At 63.3% G+C, this 7,245-nt stretch overlaps 1 long non-coding RNA gene across 1 annotated transcript; it reads right to left on the minus strand.

The window, feature by feature from the left end:
* Positions 1-1,721: 1,721 nt before the first annotated feature.
* On the minus strand, positions 1,722-4,868 carry LOC140599272 (uncharacterized). Its single transcript, XR_012001925.1, has 3 exons — positions 4,271-4,868; positions 2,762-2,933; positions 1,722-2,298 (listed from the first exon to the last, which is right to left on the minus strand). It is a non-coding gene; the product is annotated as an uncharacterized lncRNA (long non-coding RNA).
* Positions 4,869-7,245: the final 2,377 nt, after the last annotated feature.

Here is a 7,245-nt window from a genome sequence, read left to right on the forward strand (position 1 = left end):
ACTGCATTGCAGATCGGGGCCTTAAGGACATGGGTCAAATGAGGCCGCCGAGGTGCAGCTGTGTCCTCGGAGGCCCCGCTCCCTCCCTTGGTGGCTGCCTGAGGGGATGAGGAGGCGCAAGTGGCCGAAGCATCGGGGCCGAGCAAGCAACACGCAACACGGCTGCCCGAGCCGATCCCAGGGACATGGTGGCCTCTGCGTCATCCAACAGCATGACGCACATTCAAGTCCTTGTGACCTCAGGGGAGTGAGATCACTCAGGTCGTCCTCTGAGCACAGTGACTTTCAGCTAGAGATTAATAAGAAAAAATACCTAGAAAATTCCACCTTTGGAAATTAAGCCACAATTTCTAAATAGCCCTGGGACAGCAGGAGAACTCATAATGGGAATTAGAAAATACTTGGACCCAGGAGATACTGAAAATAAATCAAAACATGCTGTTGCCGCCGCAGCAGCTCTGGAGGAGAAAGCGAGGGTGCGGGCAGCAGGAGAGGACAGAAGCTGCAACTCCACCCCCGGAGCAGCCACCCGCGGGGACGCGAATCCCGAGCCCACCCTGACGGCCCGGGAGACACCGAGGCCGGGGGCGCTGAGCTGTGCGCCAGGGCGACCGACGGAGCCGGAAACGGAGAGCAGATTCCTTCCACCGGACGCAGCAAGTGTACCCTTAAGGAAAATAATGTCGAATCGGACAAAATAAAACTTAGGAACTTCTGTTTATCAAAATAGAGAGAAGACTAAGCCACGGAGCAGGTGTTCGCAGAACAAGCCTATGAAGGGCTTCGAGCCGGCCCCGCCAAGGACGCCGACGCTGAGGGCCCTGGCTCCCGGGAGCCCCACGGCAGCTGTGCACCCAAGGGGAACGCGCGGGCCCACACGCACCACCCGCCGCACCTGCCGGGGCCGGGCCCAGGAGGCCACCCGCTGGCCACCCGCTGACCACCGGCGGGGCAGGACGCGGCGGGAACCCGCGGCAAACACGGGGTCGGGGCTCACAGGTGCCCGTGAGCTGAGCGACGCCCACAGCGAGGGACACAGCCCGGATGGCACTGGCCCGGCGGCTTCAACGGCCCGGGGGCTGGACATGCCTCAGTGAGGGACAGGGCCTGGATGGCACCGGCCCGGAGGCTTTAACGGCCCTGGGGGCTGGACGTGCCCCAGCCCGGCGGCCTCCCCCCTGGGACCTGGACACCTGGCCCGGTACCCAGGCAGCTGGCTTCTGTGGGGCTCTCCCCTGGAAGGGCTCGAGTCCGTCCCAGGGGCCCCCTCGAGGCCTAAGCACCTCCCAAACACCTGCTCCTAATGGCCCCCCGCCGGGAGCCTCAGCCTAGGAGTGTGGGCGGCACAAGCTTCGGGCTCCAGAAGCGGCCCGTGTGCCCCACCGGCCCCAGGAAGCTGCGCGTCACCGGGGGCACCACCCTCGGAGGCACTGCGTGCCGGGCACTTGGGGCGGCCGCTCGCGGCTGACGGTCTCGGTCGAGTGCTTGTTCCAGGAGATGCGCACCTGCACGCCCGTCACTCACGCGGTGGGGACATACCGTTCATTCTGCAATGTAAAGTCAACTAAAAGTCAAAGCAGTACACACCAAAAGACGTAGACCTGGACCTACAGGCAGGGACGTTCCTTCACACCAGGGGAGAAAGGCTACAAAGCAGCACACGCGGTAGGACCCCGCGCTTGCCGACACAGCACACGCGCACGGAAACACGCCAACACTCATTTCTTTAAAAATATTTATTGAGTATGTGCTCTGCGCCAACACATAATTTACGTGGAAGACATCTCTACGACTGTACGATCCATGCAGAGTCCCGTCACATGCATCGCCGCCTCCAGGCCCTGCACGGCTTTGGGGCGCCCACCTTCGCACGACAGGGAGGGGCCCGGGCAGCAAGGACACATGACACATGATGCGTGAACAGCCACTTTCACAGGAGTACAAGGTGATGCGCGTGCGCCCTGCGAGTTGAGATCTAGACCTAGCTTAGGGACACGGTGCCACCGACTCGGCCACGAGCCAGACTGTGGACACCTGGGGACACAGCCTACTTCTAGAGCACAGACACGGGCAGTGACAGGGGTGAGGGGTCCCCGCCGAGCCCCACGCGGCGCCTGTGGAGGCCCGAGGAAGGGAGCGCGCACGCACACGGGTGTCCCGCCGCCGGGCAGGGGAGCTCGCGGGCCACAGGAACGTGGGCTCACATCCAAGCGCGTCTCCGCCCGGGCTCGTTCCTGCAGCACCTGCTTCCCACAACTTCGACCGTCGTCTCCAGATGGGAAAGACCTTCTCTCCCACCTGGAAACAGACCAAGCAAATCAGTCATAATAAACCGCTTGAGTGTGACTCACACGCAGCACCTCCTGATGACGACTCAGGATCGCACCCAAGAGCTTCAGGCGGAGAAGTTTCTTAATGACCAACATTAAGACTTTGACATAAAATTAGCACAAAGCAGGTAGGAGACCAGAGGAGAACCGTCGCGTCCCCTCTGCCGTCCTGCACCAGGTGTAGGAACGGCCGCCCGGCCCGCTCTCCACCGGGGCCTCCTGGACACGGGAAGGGTGGCCCTGGGCTGGGTCCCTGCCCTCAGACTCACCTTCCTGCCCCCGTTTCCTGTTCTACCAATAACAGCACCCACTGCCCGTGAGGAGGGTGAGAAAGCAGCGCAGGCGCGCGAGGCCGAGGCCGTGGCACCGCGACCGCCACACCCGTCTCCCAGCACCAGCGCCCAGCACCCGCCCTGCGGCACGAGCCTTACTTTCTGCGATGTGGGGTCTTGTGTGGAAGTGACGGACCAGCTGAGCGCCACGGACATGTGCCTCCTCCACACGGGGTTTCTCTGCAGCACAACCGAGCCTGTGACCACATCTCCCGAGAGCACGGACACGGGCTCGTCCATCATAAACAGCACCTGCCTCCAGTGGGTGGTTCTGCAAGACACGGGGCACGCGTCACCTCTGTGGGGCGGACCCCCAGGCTCTCCCGTGGGGCAGACGCACCAGGCCCACGGCGAGGCCTCTGTGGGCGCCAGGGACTGGGCCACAGCCCAGCGAGCACGCGGCTCTAGGTGCTCCCAGGGCCCAGCACCCTGGCACGGGCGTCTACCGCGTCCCTGCCCGGTCCCTAGGCTGCCAATGCCGAGTTCTAGTTTCCGCAGCGCAGGAAGGCCGCTGCCCCGGGAGTCGGGCTGGAGGGGGTGTGGCAAGTGCAACATCTGGGACAAACGGTCACGCTCCACGCTCTCCGGGTTCTGCAGGCCCTGAGGACACGGCTCCACGGCCTCGGGGTCACGCTCAGCCCTCACGTCCCTCCGGCCCCAGCCGCCGTGAGGGCCCCTGTCCCCGCGTCCCAGAGCACTGCCCGGGCTCGGCACCTGCCTGCCCCACCCCACAGTGTGCGGTCACACGACCGTCTGGGGCCTGAGTTCCCGCCGTCAACTGGCGACAGCTCGCATCTGTGCACCGGGACCGGGAAGGGCGGCTGGAGGCCTGGCCCCGCCACCTCCACGGACGCTCCGGCCAACAGCCTGGCTCCTGTGGTGCGGACGGACGCGAGGCCCCGAGGACCCCCGCTGAGGCCAGTGTTGACCCGAGCAGCGCGGCTGCCCGCCCGGCCCCGGGCACCTACCACACAGGCCCACGGAGGCCCCAGGAAGGCAGCGCTGCCGGGCTGCTGGGTCCAGCTCCGAGGCAGACCGCAGGGCCCGGCCCGCCCGAGCAGCGAGCAGCGAGCAGCGTCAAGATGCTACTGCACAGAAGTGTCCCGGGGGCGGCTGGGGGTTCGGTCCGGGGAGCGTCTGCCTTGGCTCAGGGATGACCCCGGGGCCTGGGATCGAGTCCCGCATCAGGCTCCCTGCTCAGCGGGGCGTCTGCCTCCCCGTCCCCCGCCCCCCCTCCCCCCGCTCATGTGCTCTCTCGCCCACTCTCTCCCTCAAATAAAATCTTTTAAAAAAAATTGTCTCAAGAAACACTGACCTTCTTCAAGAAAGTCTTGGGGAGTTAAAAGCCCCTACAATTCCATGGGTTGTGCTTGTATTAGACCATGGGAAGCTGAAGCAGCGTCCAGGGCCACTGAGGCAGGCAAAGTGCGCTCCGCCCGTTCATGCAGGGGTCAGAGGGCAGGCAGGGCAGCCCAGGGCAGGGGCGGGTGGGGCACGGTCCCGGTCCCCCACCTGCACACACTGCTGCCTCCCCGACGGCCACCCGGCAGGGGACCTGCACCTGCTCCTCCCGGGGCAGCGGAGCCCCTGCGGGTGCTGCACACTCACGGGTGAAACGGGCCTGTGCTCAGCACCAGCTGCGGCTCGTCCTCCTCCGGGCTCTGGAACCGGACCCTGAACCAGGCGGTGAATCCATGCAGTGCGCCGGCCTTCCTGATCTCAAAGTGCAGCTCGCCGCTCGTGGTCTGTTCAGGCAACGATAAGGAAGGGACGCGGCTCCCGTGAGCGCGTGACAGCAGGCGGGAGGGCTCCGGGCAGGAACTAGCAGCTGTCCCCCCGCCAGCCCTGCTCAATGCCGCTGCACTGCCGGGCCCACGTCTAGTCCCGTAACTGTGGATGCAACTTGCTAGTGTAGCCAAACACAGCAAACCTGCTCCTGGGGAAAGAACCACTAAAGCTGGCAGCACAAATTCACATGCGGCAGATAATCAGAAAAGGTTTCAAGCAACGTGGGCCTCACTCGCCTCATTTTCTGGCCTATTTGAGTGGAATCCTATTTCTCCTCAATTCTTGGCATAAAGAACCGGGCCCTCTATACTGCGAAACTAAGTGCAGAGCCAACAGCTTAGCTCCCGGCTGAGCTCCAGGGGGTTCCAGGGACCCGCTCCCAAGCTCTGCACCTCCCAGCACACCCTGAAAATGAGACGCTCCTGAATGCACACGCGCCACCTCGTGGCAACAGGGGGAATGTAAGAGTAAGAATTAAGAATTTTGTCATCCACGGCAGCACAACTTAGAAAAAAAATTTTTAACTTAAAATCCTTGAAGAAACTAGATATAATGTATTAGAATCTCAAGATGCTGAAAATATTAAACATAAATATAAAAATGACTGATGATGTTAAAGAGGTCCGTGAAAAAATAATGTAAAAATACAAAATCAGAGCATAAAAAAGACAAGACTCAGGGAAAATCAAAGGCAACGTTCCTCAATCTGTGTATTCGCACAGAGTCTGGTACGTGCGCCACCCACTTAAGCCTCCGGGGCTCTCACCCCCAGGTCAGCGATCTGCACGGTTCTCGTGTCCAGCTGCAGGATGGTGCACGGTTCAGACAGACAGTCTTCTGGCTTCAAAATGTGGTTGTACTTGGGCTTCGAAAAAAACTCCTTAATCGCTAAAGATCTAGGGAAAAAGTCAAAGGAGTTGCTCAGAGGCGTGAACCAATAGCTCAGGTTCTGACACACGCACTCGCTTTGTCTCCAGCGTGAGCAGGAATTCCACGCCACCGTGTGCGGCACGAGGGCCCCAAGGCAGGGCCGGGGTCCCTGGGGCGGCCCGCTGAGTGTGCGCCGTGTGCGAGGACACCTACGCCCTGCTCGTGGGGCCTGAACACACCAACACCCTTCCCACGCAGGCTGCCCGGCCCACCCCACCGCCGAGGCTCCGATCACCGCAGCCCCCACCCGACATGAGGACAGGAGGTCCGTGGGAGCCGAGCGCCAGGTCACCGCATATCAGGGCAGAAACTGAGCCACCGCACCGTGGTCATCTCACGGCACAAGCAGGGTGAGGATGCTGAGATGTGCACACACGGCCCTGTCTAGGTGGCTCCGTAAGAAATGCCCTGAACTGGCAGGACTCGGGGCAACGGGCCGATTGGGGCAGCCCCCGCCCTGCGCCGGGGGTCCAGTCGCCGTCACCTGCACTGCCGAGCACTGCCCCTGGGTGCAGGCGGGGTGTGGGTGGCTGTGGGGCCGGGGCTTCAGGGCTCTGTGTCTCTTGCCTTCCAGGGACAAGGAGCTGCCCAGCCCCAACACCTGCGAGGCCAAGGTGAGAGCCCGTCCTGGGCCCCGGGCAGGACGGGGCAGGGGGGGCTGGGGCCAGCTGTCTGCACCGCGTCCCCCAGGACATCCCTGGGCCTCTCCCCAGTCCCCCGTCCCAGCGCTGCACGGGCCGCCGGGAACGCACCCGAGACCCGGAGCCACGGTCCACAGGGCGCCTGTGCCTTCCTGGCTCCTCCGGACCTTCCAGCTCAGCTGACCCCCCGGCGGGACGGGACGGCACGGGACGGCACGGGACGGCACGAGGGGGCCCGGGTCGGCCGGGAGAACCCAGCTAGCCGCCCAGCGCCAGCACCAGAAATGATGGTGTTTCAACCGTTTCGGCGTCAGGACGACGCGGCCCGAGGATCAGATCGCGGCACGGCGACAGACAGGCACACACCCCAAACCCAACAAACGTCGGAATCCCCCGACTGTTGTCAGACAGCAGCCGGACGGTTACAGACGGGACGCTGGGGACCCCGGTAGGACACACGGAGGACGCTCCAGACCACGGCTGCAGAGGCGCTGGAGGCCCGGGGATGCGCCTGCGGGTGCCCACGGGGAGCGCGGGGCGGCGGGAAGCACCCTACAGAGGGGGGCCCCTCCTGGGAAAGGACGCCGGGTCCCCGCGAAGGCTCCCGATGCTGACAGCTGTCCCCCTCTCCTTCAGCTTCTGGTTCCCCCCCGCCCCATTTTGCTCTTCCTGATTCTCCGTCGGCCTCCGCCCTGCATCCGAGCCACTGACCACACGGGCTTCTTTAGGACGTCGGGTCCCAAAAGGAGGCCGAGCTCTGGCTCCCGGGATCGGGAAGGACCATCGCCGAGGTTTATGCTGATCCCCCCGAGCTCGTGCCTTCCCGGCTCTTCTGTCCTGCAGAACGAGGGGAGGCACGGGCCTTACGGGGAAGGAGGCCCACTCCCACTCGGGCGGGACCGTCCCTCGTGGGGGACCCCGTCATCTGGGCCCGGGAGAGCGAGCGGGGCCATCAAGAACAGGTCGCAGGCTAGACATGGTCCGCTCTGAGGTTTGTCCTGAAGCGAGCACTCCCCTTCCACGTCACGCTGTCTTAGTTCATCCATTTATTATTTGTTAAAGGTTTTACGTTTATGTCCTCTCTACACCCAACACGGAGTTCCAGCTCACAGTCCTGACATCAAGGTCCCCCGACCAGGCCGGCCAGGCACCCCAGGGCCATGTTTCTCATCTCTTTGCTGGCTCGCCTATCTCTGCACCCAGCTGGGACATCGAGTCCACGAC

The sequence above is a fragment of the Vulpes vulpes genome, chromosome 6 (assembly GCF_048418805.1).
Source record: "Vulpes vulpes isolate BD-2025 chromosome 6, VulVul3, whole genome shotgun sequence".
In the NCBI taxonomy this organism is placed as follows: domain Eukaryota; kingdom Metazoa; phylum Chordata; class Mammalia; order Carnivora; family Canidae; genus Vulpes; species Vulpes vulpes.